Below are 19,759 nucleotides of genomic sequence, written 5' to 3'. Positions count from 1 at the left end.
CCTCAGACAATTCAGAAATTTTTTTAATTGTGCCATAGGGGATTCTATAAAACCATTCAAGAGCTGGTCCAACCAAGCTTTTGGGAAAGAGGTGCAAGAGGAAGATGTCATTATATGCCACTTCTTGGTAGTGCATATAAAATTCTTTGATATGTGTGACAGGGTCTCCTTTTCCTCTAAATTTGTCAAATTTGGGTGTCTCAAAATGCTTGGGGAATGGTGTCATGGTAATGGCTCTGTCAAATGGGTAAGGGAACACATTCTCAAACTTGATATTTTTTGGATCATTTCCCTCTTGGATGTTCTTCAAAGCTATTTTCATGGCTTCCCATTCTGAATTAATGGGTGATGGCTGGGGTGCCCCCAATGTAGGAGTGCCTTGAGGTAGGTATGCACTAGATGGGGCCACTGAATATGGATGGCTGTAAGGGATTTGCTGATAGGTATTGTACATTGTTTGGGCAGCTGCATGGTGGATGACAGTTTGCTGAGGGGGAGGTGGCACATAGTGCTGCATGTGCTGCGAGGCTTGCTGTTGATATGGGATTTGAGGTTGGGATTGAGGAACATAAGCTGGCTATGGGATAAATGAATTTCTTTGTGGAGGTAAGGTATAAGATGGTTGTGAAGATTGGGGAAAGGATCAGGGGGCTTGTGGAGTTTGACCAAGGTATGTGGGCTGCGCCCCCATTTGGGATGGTAAATACAAATAATTGGTGGTTGGCTGGATTGGTGAGTTACCTCCTAGAAGTGGCATTGAAAAGTAGTTGGTAATAGGAGGTAATGGATTAGTTGGTGGTGGAGGTGGTGGGAATTGAAAGCTAGGAAATGGAATTGATGGGGTTTGATAGCTTGGTGGCTGGATTTGGAAGCTTGGTAGAGTGGTGGCGGGAGCTTGGGTCACTTGAGAGCTGGGCAGAACATTGGTAGTAGGTTGTGGATTTGTGGCTGATGGCACTGAGCTCCCAAGACCTAATGGAAATGATGGGATTGTGCTTTGGGCTATGGTGAACAAGCTGGGGGTGATGAAAGGTTGATTACTTGGCCCCATGGGCGACATCCCTGTTGTATATTGCTGAGGTTGGCCAAAGATGCTAGCACTGATTTGGGAGATGGGTGGATTTGGAAGGCTGAGTTGGGGAGTAGCAACAACAATAGTGAAGGGCATGAACGGTGAGGTGTTTTGGGTAAAGGGGATTTGGAGCAGACAGGTATGAACCAAGGATGGAGTGGTGGTGGCTGGGTTGGCTTGCGGCATGGAGATTTCAACTTGGGTGAATGATGGTATGTTTGGGTCTATTAGATCATATGGATTGGTTGGAGGCTCTTCTTTTGGCATATATTGAGGATACTTTGGATCATAAGAGCCTATGGGTGGTGGCAGCTACCCAAACAATGGGTGAGATGGATCTAATAATGGAGGGGATCTTCCAAAGTCAAAGGTTCCTACATTGTCCCTTCGAAAATTAGCCATGATTGTCTCTTTGTTCTTGTCTATAATGGCGTTTACCAATATTGCATTTCCTGGTTGGTTCATGAAAGCTTCAATGTCAGTAGATGATGGCATAGCTTTCTCTAGGCTGAAGGATGGCTTAGTGCTCAAGGGGGGTGAGGTTGTTCGATCCAAATGATAGGGCTCCATTGTTTCTTTCTTCTTGGCTAAGCGAGTGACAGGTGGCATGAAAAATGCTCCTAGGGATGAGATGCAACAAATGCTGGTGGATGCAAAAGGGAGGAAGGCTTTTCTATGCAAATGATTTCCTAGGTTGAGGCAAAGCTATATGACAAAACCTAAGGAGGATTGGGCTGGGGATTCTAACTTTAAAGATATGTTGCCAAAGCACAAAAGGTCTGCTTTCCTATGTGCAAGCTTGGTGGTGATTGTGTCAACTTAAGGATAGACTGATGATCCTTTAGGAAGAACACGAGATTGACCACTTGTGGATCCCAACCTTTAGCTCAAGGTGATGAGGGATAATAAGTGGCAAAGCTAGATTACCCTAGACAAAGCTTTTTTGAAGGGATAACCTTGGTGAGATTGGTGGTTTTGAAAGATTTTAGGAATGGAAAACTTTTAGCAAGGTGACAACAATTTTTGAAGGCTTGGATCTGAAGATTTTGGATTACTGGCTAGATGGTTTGGTCCTAAATGAGATGGATGAGCTAATAATGCTTAAGGGGATAACCTAAGATGGCTGACTTTTCTACAAAGATGACTCTAAGGTGAAGCTTATCCAAGAAGGTGTGGAGAAACAAGGGTGTCTAATCATAGAAATCATGCCTAGTTGGTAAGGCATAAGCAAGATTAACTCCTGGATGTTGGCTAAATTTGATGGTGCGCTCTAACCAGGCCTCTTGAAGTGCTTCCTCGATAGCTTTATCCTCTGCTTTGTGGAGTTTGGCAATTCGAGGACTTGGTGTTAGTTATTTTCTCTTGGCTGAAAGTTCTTGGTATGCCTGAGATGGTTTGAGTTTAACTTTGTGGAACTTCTGTTTGGGATTGGGTTGCTCTGACATCAATTCTTGAATCTGCTTGGCTTTGAGAGACCTCAGTTATTTTGCTTCAATTTGTTCAACTTCTGGAATAGGCAGTGACTACGCTAAGTGTGCCGTAAGCTAGGATTGACCAAGTTTGGCAAACATGCATTCAATAAGTAAAAGACCAAGCAATAGATAGAAACAACCAGATAGAAGTTTTGATTCCCAGAATGTGATACTTGCGCCAAGGAGTGTGTATGTTTTACAAATGTTTCGATCAGTCACTTCAAAAAAATTAACATCTTAGATGGTTGTCTACAAGGCTGATAGTTGGTTTAGCTAGGGAGTCCTCGATATACCCAAGGTACGTGAGGCCCAAATCCATAGATGAAACCAAAAAGATGCCACACAGCCGAGAGGAGCGGTAACCCACTTCTCCTCTTTCACTTCTCAAGGGTATAAAGTTTGATGAGGCTTAGCCCGAGTGACAAAATCTTGATCCCAAGAGAGGTGTCTTTCGATTCACCTCTCGATTCTTATACTCCACCGGAACGCAGGAGTTGAGGTCGTCCAAGGGGTGATAAAATCCCCAAGCAAGCCTCCTAAAAAGAAACAAGGTTTTGGATCCTAATCTTATGCACCCAAGATGGCCTTGAAAGACGACAAGGGGAGAGGAGACTTGGATGACCTTGGGCTAAAAAAAACACGCTTTTTCTTTTACCAATTGACTCTTATGTGTGCTAATCTAGACTTTGCAAGCACTAATGTTTAAGAGACAATGTTTAATTCCAACTTGAAGTGCCAACAAAAGTAAATCGATCGAAGAATGCAAACAAGAAGAAGAGTTAGGGTCAACAAAAGCAAACTCGCGTGCCCAGAGGCCCTCCACGTCAAGTATCGATTAATTTCCTTTAAAGCATTCGAGAGTTGGTGTGATTTTTTTTTAAGCCCAAAGCAAAGATGTGTGAGACTCGATTTGTCAAGCGCATGCCCAGAGGCCCTCCACATCAATAGTTGTTCAATTTTAGTGCCCAAACTTGAAGTGTGATCGATTTAATCTAGAGTTTTGGTCATTTAAATTTTTTGATAATGTTAAAGCAAACGTTCAAAGACCAAGTGAGTGAGTTAGATTGTGGAACATTTAACACCTTTTTCAAGTAGACCCATCCCCATAAATGGCGCTGAGATTGCAACCAATGGTTGAATTGATGGGTGATTAGAAAAGAGGTGAGTCCAAGGAACTAATCAAATTGATTTTTGTAAATTTGTATTTAACTTAACAAAGTTTCTTAAATGTCCAAAAATCAAACTTTATCTAAATTGCATGTGGAAAAGAGATTTGTTTTGTTCAATTTTAGAAGCTCCAAATGAAGTGTTTTATATTGCAATGGTTAATTGATCCTTGGCATTCAAGATTGGCTTTGTTGTTTTAATCATGCATTCATAAAAAAAAAAAACTTGCTTTTAATCCATGGCACTCAAGAGTGATTTTAGCAACATGCATTCAAAGACAAGTGATTAAACATTCAAGTTCTTTCCTTTGAGCATTCAAGATTGAGATTTTGTGTGTTGTTTTAAGAACTTTGAAGTGCTTTGTTTAAACCTTAGATCATTCAAGATTGTTTTGGACTCAAAAGTGAAAATGACTCTTTGGACTTTGGTTTTCATTCAAGATTTTGTGTTCTAGTTTGCATATTTTAAGCTCAAAAATGATATTCCTAGATTGTTTTGATGCATGAAAAACCTAAGAAACATTCAAGATTTTGCAACAAGAGATTTGTTTGGAACAAATAACAAAGCTTTTAGGAAAATTTTTGGCAACCATTTAGGACTCTTAGTTTTCATGAGATTTTTAAAAGAACTTTAAAATATTTGCAAATGAGGTTCATTTTATCCTTGATTGATGCTTTGAGTTTGATTTAGATTTTAGTGTGTGCTTAGTGTTGATTTTGAACCTTTTGAAATGGAAACTTGAAGTTCTTTTTAAATTCTCAAAAATGAAGTGTTCCTAACTTTGCATGAATGCATCTAAAACCTTGATGTTGCAAGGATGCAAATAATTGGATTGGTTTAGTTTCACTTGTTAAAAGCTTTTTTCTTTTTTGCAAATTTTTAATTTTTTAATGGATTTAAGTATGATTTGGGGGTTCATTTTAAGCACTAAAAAGAAGTGTGTATGATTTTTCTTCCTTCAAAAAAAAATGGCTAAGATCTCCCACAAGAAGAAGAAGAAGAAGTAGATGGAATAAGAAGAATATAGACAAGAAGAGGAAGAAGAATTCCAAGTGCTTTGTCCACATATAAGCTTGAAAAATCTGCAAACACTATGAGATAGATTATGAGTTCCTTTGTCTTTTTCATGCTCATGTGGACCTACAAAACCAATTTATACAATCCTACCAATCAAAAAAACAAACAAAATTAGCCAAAATTAGCAAATGACATACAAAACTTGACTAAAAAAGAAAATGAAGATGACCCATGTGGGGTCCCACCGGGCGTGCCAAAATGTATATGAGCAATGTTAGTATGCTAATAGAAACCAAATTTAAATAAAGCTTCTACAAAGTAAATAAAATTCATAAACTTCAAGATAGACTAAGATGAGCTCTCAATTGAGAATATGAGCCATTAATGGGCTCTCTCAATAAGAAGCTCTCTTGTTGAGTGGCTTTGTCTAAATAGATAGGATGTATGCTCAAGCTTATGCTTCAAAAGGGGCTTCAAATGGAGTTGGAATTTGGTTGTGAGTGTATGGTTTTGATGTAAAATGGCTTCTTAAAATGGCATTATGACTTTACTTCATGGATTGTGTTATTTTGTAAAGGGGAAGGATCCAATTTATAGGCAAGAGGCTTGAGGGATTGAGGGCTAAGATGCAAGGATGAGAAAAAGCTCATGAAGGGCTCAGATTGCATGAGAGGAGAGCACATGGATTGTGCTTCCTTACAGCCAATCAGGGAGTGACACATGTCATAGGATGAGAGGATGGAGGAAAGGGGAAGGATGAGTCAACAAAGGAGGCTCAAGGGATAAAATCTTCATAAAGACCCTCATAATGGCTTGTAAGAGCAATAAAAGGGCTTGGAAGAGTTATTTATGGCCTAGTGGGCTTCATAAAGTTTTATGGTTGGGATATTTTGAAGGAGATGAGAGGAATTTCGACTTGGGCTTGATTAGGAAGGTTTTAAGCTTGCTTAGGATTATGCAAATGATTAGAGGATGAATTAGGATGGCTTAGGATTAGCTTAGGGATAGGCAAGTGGATGGCATTTAATGAGGGTGGGTGAAGGAGGAGATATTTGTTAACTTTGGCTTGGGTTAGTAAGTCTTAACCCATTTTTAGGGAATGTGACAATGTTAGGAGGGGATTAAGATTAGGTTTAAAGACATCTTCTAGAAGAGTCTAGACTTTGGATGAGGATAAAGACTTTCTAGAATAGTCTAGAATTTCCTAGGATGAGGATGAAGACTTTCTAGAAGAGTCTAGAACTTCTTAGGATGAGGATAAATTAGATTTTTAGGAAATAAATAAAGTTTTATTTATTTCAAGGGTTTGGGTTGAGGAGATATTTATTAAAACTTTTTTAATAAACATGAGGATTAATATTTAATCTTAATTAAATATTTTGAGTTGGGATTAGGGGTAGGAAATGATGGGATTAGCCTTTAATTAAAATTAAAGAAGGATTAGAAGATTTTGGAAGAGGTTAGTGGTCTTAAGGAAATTGGCCAAGTTTTGGGCAAAAACTAAATTTTTTATTTATTTTGGGTTTTTTGGTCAATTTATTAATTAAATAATTAATAAATAAGGAAATAATGTTTAAATAAGATTTAAACATTTTTGGGAGGGATTCCTTAATTAAATATTTTTTATTAAGATAAAGGGATTTAATGGCATAAAAATAAATAAATAAATTAATTAATTAATTAATTAATTAATTAATTAATGATGATGTCATCAGGACTTTTTGAGAAAATAAAAATACTTTATTTTCTAAAGGTTTTTAGGTGTCTACAATACCCACAAAATTACTGCAACAATATTGTTCAACCACTTCTGATGGTCTACCCTATTAAAGGCCTGCCCTATTAAAGGCTTTACACTGTGTCAATAGTGACCTGGTTAAAGAATTTTCAAACACTTTACATGAAGTGTTACCCTATTAAAGGATTTAATCACCTTTTGATAAGGATCTACAAATAGTTGTTAAGCCAACCTATCTACATAGGGTTTCCTTTCTAATACAATGTTAAGAGAGTATTAGGTATTATAAACCTGATAGTTTGCAATCCTTGATTGTTGAATGCAAGCACTTGTTCTGGTTCTCTTTCTAATTTTGATCCTCTGAGATCTGATATCTATTCATCTCCTTTCCTTTGTTCTGATCAACTAAATATTGAATTTCTACTCTTACCCTCTATGTCTCCTTTCACTGAATTCCACTATGTTTTCCCCTTAACACTATTGTACTTCTCTCATCCATGTTACAGTGAAACTTTTGTCTTCCTTAAAAAGACTTCGAAGACTTAGGGTTAGGTATGGATCTACGATCCACATTGAATCTCAATTTCCCGCTCAATACTTGCCTTTTGCTGATTGGTTGCATGCCTTTCCAATTTTCCAATTGGCTGCATGCAGATTGCATAGGAAATGTGAAAGATTCGTTCTTATCTCTAGATCTTTCGAGATTTACCTTGTGTCGACTACAAAAATGGTTTACATCATAATTTGTGCAATTACAAATTCTTATGTTGATATTCTGAGTTACTCGGCTCATGAAGCATTACTGATGCTTGGCACGTGTTGTTTCCTGAATATCTTGGCACCTAAAAAAAATTGTATCACTCGGCACCTGATATCACTCGGCACTTGATATCACTCGACACTTGATATCACTCAGCACTTGATGAAACTGGATTGCTTGGCACATGACTGTGACTCAGCTCCTAGTCTTTGCTCGACATGTATAGTGAAAAATGGTAAAGTATATTGACACTTAGCTATCAAAATTATTCTTTAAACCAACAACGCCTTTGGGAGAACCCAAAATTTTAGTTGTCACAGAAAGGGGGTTTACATTTACATTCATGCCTATCATGAATGGGATATGAGGGTCCTTCAAAATTGGTTCTTTTATTGGTGGCCTTTCTATCGAAAAAATTGTGCACATTCCCTGTACCTTTTCTTTAAGATAACCACTATCCTGGCCATGTGGGCATTTCGAAAATGATTCAAATATATCTTCCACTACCTTGAAGTGTCTCTATGAGTCGAGCCATTTAACCTGTGTGGCCTGATGGCCATTACCATGAATCCACTGTGGTATGTCATTCACCATTGACAAATCTGTTATTATTTACTTGAACTTACTAATAACCAGATCCCTGTAGGAAGGCTTCCTATTTAACAATTTGCATGAATTTCCATTCATATCTTGTTGAAATTGAGAAGCTAATCTTGATATCCTTTGACCAATCCTTACATTCAAAAAAATAGGGCAACAAAACCACAATTTTAGTTTAATGCCATATTGCACAACAAGCCATGATTGGATAGGTTTTGTCAAACATACTATGGTTGCCCTCATTCATCAGAATACATTACGCTTGAATTGGGATCACGAACTTGTTGGTGGAGAGATAGACTCAGGTTGACCTCTGACCTTTTGTTGTATTCATGGTCTGATCTCAGAACATGTGAATGTGTTCGTTGATTTACATCAGAATCATGTTGAGATTTTGTCAAACAGTTAATAGACACTCCTTGCTCGAGACTCATTTATTTTCATATGAGCTTTTCCCTTGCATGCATCGGTTGTGATACTGTGGCTATGACATGTCCAAGATCTTGCTCCATCTATTGGGATAGTCTCTATGGATAGCTTTAGCTTTCTGGAGAAGATGTTCAAATTGGGGCTCATCAAGGTTGGGATCAAACTCATCTACAAACTCATTCAAGAGTTCACAACATTCCTAGATGCTCATCACAGCTTTTTCAAGCTTACTATATTCTTCATGCTTGCATTATACCTGCAACCACAAGCACCAAAGATGATGACCAATCGTGATAAGACACATGCAAGCTGACTACCTAATGTGACCATCATAATCAGTTGATCTGTGATTCTAACATAATCATAAGTCTGGTTAATGTGTTGGGTTCTATAAAACTCAACCACCTAATGCACATCTTCCTTTTGCATGATGATTGGTGTCATTATCAATTAAATTTGAATGACAACTGTTCACACCCTGTAATCACTTCATGTTCCTATTTGTCTTAAGCAGCTGCACTCGAATAACATTCATGCATTGTATATGAATTCAAGATTCTGAGTCATGAGGGGAAAGCCATGAGTTGCGTAATTACTTCCCATCAGGATCTCTTTATTTCCTTCTCTCTCCAGTTGGTGCAACATAAAGAGTATCCTAAAACAGATGGTGGATTTATGTACATCTTTCTACATTTGGGCTTCTTTATAAATCGCTTATACAACTCGTGTCTTCATACTAATTTTTCGAATGTCACCATATCTGCATGAAACTATCGTTATGAGCAACATATAGCAGAGTTATCCCTCATGAGAGGTTGCAACATTCAAATTTGTTTGCATCAATCTGATATATTAAAGTTATCCATTTAGCACGCAATCTACACAAATTTCCATCACAACATTCCATTGGAGGCCCATAACATGCCACAATATCTACTACAGTAATAGAAGAAACCTTTGGGATAATCAATAATGAAGTCATGACTTCAAATCACATCACCCTTACATACTGGGAGAGTATCCTTGAGTTGTTCTTTCTCATTGTTAACACCTGGACATATAATGTGACTGTCGAGCTGCTAGCATCATTCTTTAGAATTATTTCTCCTCACAAGAGATATCACTTTCATTCTTTAAGCATTGGCGTTTATGAACTTTGGACTAGGAGGCCTATTATTGAGCTTTGAACCATAGCCTTTTGAACCGAGCCTACACTTGGGAACTTGGAGTATCAAACTGAACTTGAACTTTGGATCTGAACTCTGACATTTGAAACTCTGAATCTGAGGCATAAATTTTTTTACATCTGCATCTTAAGATTATGATCTTCATCTTTTACAACATCATATTTAAAGAATTTTTAGGCAACTTATGGGAAAACCGACCAGGAAAACCAAATATCAAAGTTTTGAAATAGGGGTACTAAAAGTACACCTACAGCTGACTCCGACTAGGGAATATGTACTACAAGGTGCATAGAGAATCCAACATCTCTAGTTAAGCAAGTGCTTAAGCATTGGGTTACGAATTCTAGACCAAAGATGAATGAGAAAGTGCATATAGGGAGGGTGGAGGGGAGCAGGGTAGACTAAAACAAAGTCAGAGAAAATAACAACTACTAACTAAGCAAGAAAAGGCTACACTAGACACACCAAAATTGAAAAAGAAATTTATTTACAAAAGGTGAGGAGACCTCACCAGCAGAACCCAAAATAGAGAAAGATTCATACATGACCATTTACAAGAAGAGGGAAGTATGAACCTTTCCTAAATAGAGGAAGATGCTCCATTAATCTGAAACAACATTGGTGACCTCTGGCTACTCCTTCATTGTTGAACTTGAATCCAAAAGCTATTTGTAACATAGTGACCCATAGAACCTTGCCAAACAGCCATGCCTCATCAAGTACTTTTCTTTCCTCTGTACTTACTTGCATACTATCTTTCACATGCTCTATCATGTTTTGTGAAGAAGAACAAAATTCACTGAACTCTGGAAACATTATTGAATCATACTTGCATCTATTCTCCTCAACCTTGTCAATTATAATGAAGATATCAATATTCAAATCCAGATTGGAAGAATATTCAAGTGATTCTAAATGCACTGCTGGAACATAATTACATCTATTGATACTATTACTTTCAGTAGAAATATCTACATTAAAACTAGGATGGAGAACTTTAGAAAATTTTGGTAGTACTGCTTGAAAATACTCACATCCGTTTACTTCATTATAACTCTCAGCAAAGATATCATCTTTCAAATCAGAATGAACATAATCAAAAAATTGAAAAGCTTCTGGAAGTGAAATAGCATCATACCAATCAGAGGCTTTATCATTAGCAACTTCAGATTTCAAAATGGGGTTGAAATTGAAGGATTCCTTATTTGCTACAGCGTCCATCCAGGCTAAGACATCTTCTTCATTTGCTACAGCAAGATGTTCATCTAAATTCACAACTTCAATATCTGGATTAATTATGGAAGAGTATTCCAGATCGGGAGGATTATAATTGGATTCACTACCTTCTTCATAATGTTGTAATGCCTCATTATTTTTTGCAATTCCTTCCTTTTCAACATTTGTTATTGCTACATCTTTAGATTCAGTATGGTGACCACTAAAGCATAATGCAGCCATCATGTTTTTTTTAGGTTAGTTTTCAAGAAGACAACAATTTAAAATATAATCCCCATTAATTTCTCTTTCAATTTTGCTGATCATTTCTTCAATCATATTTTTTGATTTGACAAAACATGTTTCCACTTTTTCTTCAAGACACATTGATTCTAATATAGTATCATCACAAACCTTTGCAACTTGAAAATCAGTTTCACAAAAAATTTCAATGGAATTCAATTCTTCATGTTTTGCATTAACTATCTGATTATTCTCATCAGAGACTTCATGCAAAGGTTTATCTTTATTTTCTTCAAATCTGAAACTTTTAAAATCAGAGGTAAATGAAGGCATGAAAGAAAATTCTTTGTCAATTGTTCTTACCAATTCTCCATCATTGAGAAGGTTGTCTTTATTTGCTAAAAGTTTTGCTTTTGGGAAACCAGGCTTCTCTTGTTATTCAGAACTCAAACCATTGGTTGATATGATCTCTTCATTCTGGTCATTGATTCTATCCACCTTAGGAATGCTTTCTGCAACTTCAATGATTTCAGCATGCTGGACCAAAACTAATTCTTTTGTTTGCAATTCTGAGAGTGGTTCTAGATTCATACTTACTGCATCAAGCTCAGTATTAGGAGAACAAGTCTCATTTCCAACCTTAAATGATGAATCTAAAGGTGTAACTAATGACTCTACAAGAAATAGTGTTGAGAAGCAAGGAATAATAACAACCTTTTCTTCTTCTTGTGGTGGTTCAGGCTGGAAATGCTTTTCATGCTGATTAACTTCTTCATGCTGATGGCTCATCCATGGTAATATTGAGGATGAAGAAAATTCAGATTCTCTCAAAGCAAGGAAGATAGGAGATGACAAAGCATCCTTTTTAGAACTCGCATCAATGCTTTTCTGTCTGAACTCCTAGAGAACATAGAATCTCTTTTCAATCAGCTTCCACGATTCTCTAGACTGATGGTCTTGAGCTATACTCAAGTTGTTTCTTATGGCATAGCTGACACTCTCTTTAAATTTACTCCAAATTTGTTGAAGCATAGGATCATCATCAATCAGAATCTCTTCAACAGATGGTGAAAGTCTCTTTTTATATTTTAAATCATTTCTCAGAGGAATCTGACCTCGATACATTTCCTTCATCTCATGGGTCACTGAGTGTTTTGAATTGGTGCTTAAGTTAGCCTCTAATTCTATATTTGTCTTTGTACCGTAGCAGCCAACCTTCCAGCTAGTTCTCATTCTTTCAAAACTTCACTAGCTTTTCTGTAATTAGAATTATATCCTCACGAGCTTGCACCATTTCCCTCATGATAGGTAAAGAGACTAATTGTGAGCATTTGTCTTCTGAAATCTTCAATCATCACCAAGGTTCTACAATTAGAAACTTTATAATGCAATTGTTTCTTGACTTGTAAATGGGGTTCTTTGAGAACAGAGTTGCCAATTGCTAAGGAAGCAATGAAAATAATGAAGCTTGAAAAATCAAACTGTTCTTACTCTTAGTCGCCAAAGTCTGTTGTAAATATAAGCTGGGAAACTAAATGATAAGAACTTTCAAATCCTTCAAACTCTGATAAGAAAATAGAATTCTTTTAAAGACACAGAGTCACCAATCTTAAACCGAGATAACAATAATAAAACTAGAAATACAATCTCCAACACTGGTCTTCTTTTTCAATTCCCCAGTAGATTTGCCAAAAATTTGTTGGTGAACAGATTGTTCTTCTTCTGATTTGCCCAATTTGTAATGAAGAACAACTTTACACAACAGTTGGAAAACTGTTTCTGAGAATAACTAGTTTCCCTCTGAATTAAGGTATAGCTCCCTATGTGAATAATGCTCAAGGAATTATGTTTCTCTCCTAAACTAGCATGGGGTATGCTCTTAACCTAAGAGCAGAAGAGGCAAACCGAATTAAGCCTAAACAGGACTTAATCTAGGCAAGAAAAACTTTCTAATCTATAAACCCAGCAATAGAACTCACAATTCTTATGAATCCATATACTCAACATTTAATTAACCTACAACAAACGCTAACAGAAAAATAAATGAGATGATTAAAGACTTCTAATGAATCTTTCTCTGAATACCCCAAAGCACTTCTTACTGTGGTTAATTCATATCCTCATGACAAAAGAATAAAACATCTTTTCTCTCCTTCTGTAATTCAAAAAAAGAAAGACACATAGAAGCAATGACTAATTAAATCGAACAGAAAACCATTGACATAAAATCCTCTTTATTGGCTCTACAATATTAAGTTTGATACATCAACAATTTTCCCCCCTCTTACTCCAGCTCTCTGACTGTATCTAGAAAAGGCTGAAACACCTGGATAGTAAAGAATTGACACAAAGCAGGATTGTCTCTGTAATCTCCCTTCATACCAACAATTTGCCGACCCTTTCACATTTGTTCCTTCCAGTATTTATAGAATTTTACAATACATAAGGTTCATAGGGACTCATGACCTTTTCCCTTCCTGAACACAAAAAGATAGAATAAGAAACTTTGAACATGCAAAGAAGATGAAACAATTCAACTCTGTCCTTTCACATGTTGTCGCTTCCATAAGAAGAGCCGAACAGTCCTCTGCCAAATTAACATGATCTTGAAGGTGCTACATGGAATTTACATATTGGAATTGATGAAAGAATATTTTTACTACCAACGTTCCTATTTCTTAAGATATCCAACGGACTGCTTATGCTTGATAGGCTTAATCAAATATTCTTCCTTTGCCATGATTGATTTTCATCCTTTTCTATCATAAGACCCGAACTATAGACTAGTGTGTATCTGATGGTTTGATTGTGTTTTGATCTTTGTTTATAAAATGCAATATGATAACAATGCCATTTGACTCTTTCTCTATTGTTACAATGTTGAACAATGTGGCAAACTCACTCTTGGAGCACCCAAAATTAGATTTCCCGCCTAGAACGTTTGGCTCATTTTTAAGTCTTGCTTTCTAAACATCAAATGTTCTTCGAACCATTTTAAAATGACCCATATGGTCAAAATAAAAAAAAAGAATTCAAAGTCATGAAGATATTCATTTGCGGGTTTTTGCAAATCAGGTGCTCAAATGGTCCCAGTGCACTCAAAATTTGAATATCTACCTTGACCCTTTGTAAGCATTTTCAGGGCACACACTCTGAAGATGAAATCTTCTTTGAAACATTTCAAAGCAACCCAGATGATCTTTAAAAAAAAAAAAGAATCTATATCATGCATGAAATAGGTTGGCAGGTTTTTTAAAAATCTGGAGCAAAAATGATCTTGGATGGGCTAATTTGGGCATCTTTATGCAAATAGGGCTTCTTGTTGTTCTTCATAATCAATTCCAATTAAATGGGCGACGCCTTTGGGAGAACCCACAGTTTTAGTTGTCACAGAAAGTGGGTTTACATTTACATTCATGTCTATCATGAATAGGATATGAGGGTCCTTCAAAATTGCTTCTTTTATCAGTGGCCTTTCTATCAAACAAATTGTGCATATTCCTTGTACCTTTTCTTTAAGATAACCACTGTCCTGACCACATGGGCATTTCAAAAATGACTCAAATATATCTTCCACTATCTTTGAGTGTCTCTGTGAGTCGAGCCATTTAACCTGTGTGGCCTGATGGCCATTACCATGAATCCACTGTGGTATGTCATTCACCATTGATAAATCTGATATTATTTACTTGAATTTACTAATAACCAGATCCCTTCAGGAAGGCTTCCTATTTAACAATTTGCATGAATTGTCATTCATATCTTGTTGAAACTGAGAAGCTAATCTTGATATCCTTTGACCAATCCTTACATTCAAGAAACCAGGGCAACAGAACCACAATTTTAGTTTAATGTCATATTGCACAACAAGCCATGATTGGATAGGTTTTGTCAAACATACTACGATTGCCCTCATTCATTAGAATACATTACCCTTGAATTGGGATCACGAAATTGTTGGTGGAGAGATAGACTCAGGTTGACCTCTGACCTTTTGTTGTATTCGTGGTCTGATCTCAGAACATGTGAATGTGTTCGTTGATTTACATCAGAATCATGTTGAGATTTTGTCAAACAGTTAATAGACACTCCTTGCTCGAGACTCATTTATTTTCATATGAGCTTTTCCCTTGCGTGCATCGGTTGTGATACTGTGGCTATGACATGTCCAAGATCTCGTTCCATCTGTTGGGATAGTCTCTATGGATAGCTTCAGCTATCTGGAGAACATGTTCAATTTTGGGCTCATCAAGGTTGGGATCAGACTCATCTACATACTCATTTAAGAGTTCACAGCATTCCCAGATGCTCATCACAGCTTTGTCAAACTTACTATATTGTTCATGCTTGCATAATACCTGCAACCACAAGCACCAAAGATGATGACCAATCGTGATAAGACACATGCAAGCTGACTACCTAATGTGACCATCATAATTAGTTGATCTGCGCTTCCAACATAATCATAAGTCTGGTTAATGTGTTGAGTTCTGTAAAACTCAACCGCTTGATGCACATCTTCCTTTCGCACGATGATTGGTGTCATTATATATTAAATCGGAATGACAACTGTTTGCACCCCGTAATCACTTCATGTTCCTATTTGTCTTAAGCAGCTGCACTCGAATAACATTCATGCATTTTATATGAATTCGAGATTCTGTGTCATGAGGGGAAAGCCATGAGTTGCGCAATTACTTCCCATCGAGATCTCCTTATTTCCTTCACTCCCCAGTTGGTGCAACATAAGAACTATCCTAAAATAGATGGTGGATTTATGTACATGTTTCTACATTCGGGCTTCTTTATAAACCGCTTATACAACTCATGTCTTCATACAAATTTTTCCAATGTCACCATATCTCCATGAAACTTTCGTTATGAGCAACATATAGTAGAGTTATCCCTCGTGAGAGGTTGCAACATTCAAATTTGTTTGCATCAGTCTGATATATTAAAGTTATCCATTTAGCGTGCAATCTACACAGATTTCCATCACAACATTCCATTGGAGGCCCATAACATGCCACAATATCTACTACAATAATAGAAGAAACTTGTGGGATAATTAATAATAAAGTCATGACTTCAAACCACATCACCCTTGGATACTAGGAGAGTATCCTTGATTTGTCCTTTCTCATTGTTAACACCTGGACATATAATGTGGCTGTCGAGCTGCTAGCATCATTCTTTAGAATGGTTTCTCCTCACAAGAGATATCACTTTCATTCTTTAAGCATTGGGGTTTATGCACTTTGGACTAGGAGCCCTATCATTGAACTTTGAACCATAGCCTTTTGAACCGAGCCTACACTTGAGAACTTGGAGGATCAAACTAAACCTGAACTTTGGATCTAAACTCTAACATTTGAACCTCTAAATCTGAAGCATAAATTTTTTTACATCTGCGTCTTAAGATTATGATCTTCATCTTTTACAACATCATGTTTAAAGAAATTTTAGGCAACTTATGGGAAAATTGACTAGGACAACCAAATATCAAAGTTTTGAAATAGGGGTACTAAAAGTACGCCTATAGATTCTAAGATAAGGCAATGATTGAAATAATTTAAGAAAGATCTAGTGATAAAAATTTAAGAAGTTTTTTGAGATCCAAGAAAAGGTACAAGTTCTAAGGAGATGTTATAACTAGAAAGATTCAACTATTGTTTAACCTAGTGTCAGATTCATTGAACCTAGGATGCTATGGATGACAAGATTTCATGGAAACTCTAATGCATGAGATGAAGTAGAAAAAATTTTCTATTTACAAAAGATACAAGGAGGGATATGTTGTTGGTCTTGTTGATAGTAAAGTGGAAGTAAATTTGATGAAGAAGATCCTACCAAGAAAATTAGAGTGCAAAGTTGAGCAGAAGTTATGTGTTTAGTGTAATGGCTAGTAAGTGAGGAGAGATATTAAGAAGAGTAGATATATAAACATGAAAAGTGAGATTCTTTTTTATCAAATCATTTGACTATTACTCTCTAAACATTGTAGAAAAAATTATCCTAACCAAGTGGACTTAACAATCTAAATTTTATTTATAAATCCTTATTGTAAGGTGGCATTCCATTGAATATATGTAAGTCCTTTCGACAAGCCACTCATTTGAAGGGCGGTAAGTTCTAGATTATCTTTGGTGAAAATCCCCTAATAAGGTCACACCTAGTAGTGTATTTGTAACCTTTAATAGGTTTGGCTCTTAACCAAGCTCACCTAAATAGTGGAAATTATTTTGGGTGACTAGTCCTAGGTGGTTTCTACCCTAAGTGAGTTTCCACATTAAAAATAATGATGTTTATATGTGCATGTATATTTTTCATGTTAATTTATTTTACCTGTTGAAACTATTACTACTAAGTTGGTTAACGTTGTTGATATTCAGTATTGCAAATGAAATATTTTTTATGCATAAGAAAGATTAAGTTTATTGTTATTACCAAGTTGGTTTACCAATAAATTTAAGTTTTTATAAGTGTGGTGAATTATATGAAAGGGCTTAATGATAATTAATTCATCCCTCCATCTCAGCTGTCTAAAAGAACGCACTTATTTTCATTTTTATTATGATTGTGTTGTAATGCCAAGGATGGACAAGAGAATTCAAATTTGAATTCTTTCTAGCAAATAAAACCATCATGGTCATATAACATTTGTGACTTTTTTTTGTACATGGTACATCTAACAAGAATGGGATATGAAAGTGACATGAGAACAAGATAGGGATAGGTTTAAGAATTCAAAATTTAAATTCATAGATTAGCATTTCAAAGAAGAGGATCTAAATATTATATAAAAGAACATCACTTCAAGGAAAAAGGACATATTACAAAGAGAATAGAAAAAGTGACACATAGATGAACTAGGTGTAATCTCAAGGTGAGAGGTATGACATTTAGAAGTCATGAATAGAGTGTGTTGAGGAAAATAAAATGTGCCTAATAAAAAAAAGTGACAAAGCATGCTATATGTAGTAGAGGTAAGAAGGTATGTGATCATGTCTAAGTTTTAGATGATGGCAAAATGGTCAGTGATCCCCTTGAGATTTATGACAAGTGCTTAACCACCTCCTATGGACTATAAGTTGAGAGGTTGTATTAGGCACTAACAAATCAATCTTTTGGTGCAACAACAACTCCAATCTAACAAGTGATATTAGAGCTTGGTCACAAGTTTTAATCCTCATACCCTTGGGTAACTCTGAGGGGGATATTGTTGACAAAATATTCAATGTGCCCCTTGGGATTTTTGATAAGGGTTTAATTGCCTCGTGTATTATAAGTTGAGTGGTTGTATCAGGCACTAATAGATTAGTTCTTTGGTGCAATGATAACCTCACTCTAATACATTCTACTTGTTTTATGGAATGTTAGTCATAGGTATCTTTCTCTTGGACTCCCCTTGTTGTTTATGGCTTACCCTCTCTTGATGCCTACCTATCACACCTCCTTGCCTAGATACTTGACATCATTTTCATATCACTTAACTCATGAATCCTTCTAAATGGTTATCCTTTATTACTACCTCTACTTGGATTGTCCTTCTCATTCCTCTAGTCTCCCTTATGAATTAGAGTCACACCTATGTGTTAAATATGCCTCACTGGTCCTGGCTTGATATTGATCAATGTTCCATCTTTACCTTGACATCAATGAAAACTTAATCATAATTTAGTACACTATTAAATCTACTAGTTAGTCCATATACTCTATAAAGTTATGCCAATAATATTTCCCTTTAGCATTAATGGTGTTGGCTCTTGATTTGAAAGGATTTAAAAAAACCTTATGAAGAGTAGGAAATAACTAGGAGTTAGCTAAAAACCATAGTGGGTATTCAAAAAAAATCAATAGGACCAACTAATAAGACCTTTAAAACTTCTTCCCTTTTTATTCTACAATATTCATGTGGGTGTACCTTGGAATTTATTACTTTTCTCCTCAACAATAAATATAATCATAAATTCTAGTACAACAAGCAAATTTTCCTTTAGCTCTTCTAATTCAAGGATTGTAAAAGGGATGGTAAAAAACTCATTCTTAAAACCCTAAGACTCCATGAATCAAGTGCAAGCTTACTTTTTAGATCAACATTGATAAAGACTATAAAATTTGATTGATTAATTTTCACCATGTGTTATATCCATATTTTAACATCTAATATGTGACCAATGATTTATCCAATGAGTTATTTAATCACAAAATTGACATATGATACTACACCTATCTTCCCACTTTGTGAAGAATAAATCATAACTCAACCCTAGATCTTATTCTTATCAAAATCTTTCCATGAAACCTTCAATTTTATTACTTCATATCAATAATTTGCACAATCATTTTGATTATCAACAAGCCATGAGAAAGATATAACTCTCATTTAATTATAACTATGAATTCAACTAACTTGGTCATCAAAAATTTGAAAATTGTGAAGAACACAGATAAGAGACAAAATCTAGCTTGAATAACCAATATTTACACTCTTTGCATTATCTTTCTTTGAAAACATACAAAATCGCTATCAATTTTCAATGAGAGAAAAACTTAAAATAGACTCAACACCTCCTATTTGTAATTTCCATTGAAGAGATTATAGATACAATATATAGTAATGGACTCACCATAAAAGAGAATATATTCCTTCTATAAAATTTTAGACCCTTATGTAGGTGATTTTCTACAAGCTTCGAGCATAAAGGTTTCTACACATGTCATCGTATAACATGACATATTAAAAACCTCATAACATGTTGTTATGACAGTTTGTTGTCATGTGATCACATGTCTTTTTCCTTATGATTTGTCTCTTCTCAAATATTTCCTTATTGTTACTTCTATGGTGGAGAATCT

General features: G+C 35.8%; 1 pseudogene; it reads right to left on the bottom strand.

Annotated features, from left to right (window-relative positions):
• Positions 1-10,900, bottom strand: part of LOC149539275 (uncharacterized) — a 96,444-nt pseudogene extending 85,544 nt beyond the window's left edge.
• Positions 10,901-19,759: the final 8,859 nt, after the last annotated feature.

The sequence above is a fragment of the Cupressus sempervirens genome, chromosome 9 (assembly GCF_028749045.1).
Source record: "Cupressus sempervirens isolate cs-2001-9-10 chromosome 9, ASM2874904v1, whole genome shotgun sequence".
NCBI classification, from domain to species: Eukaryota; Viridiplantae; Streptophyta; class Pinopsida; order Cupressales; family Cupressaceae; genus Cupressus; species Cupressus sempervirens.
Note: the sequence above shows the minus strand (reverse complement) of the source record. Positions and strands in the feature narration are given on the sequence as shown.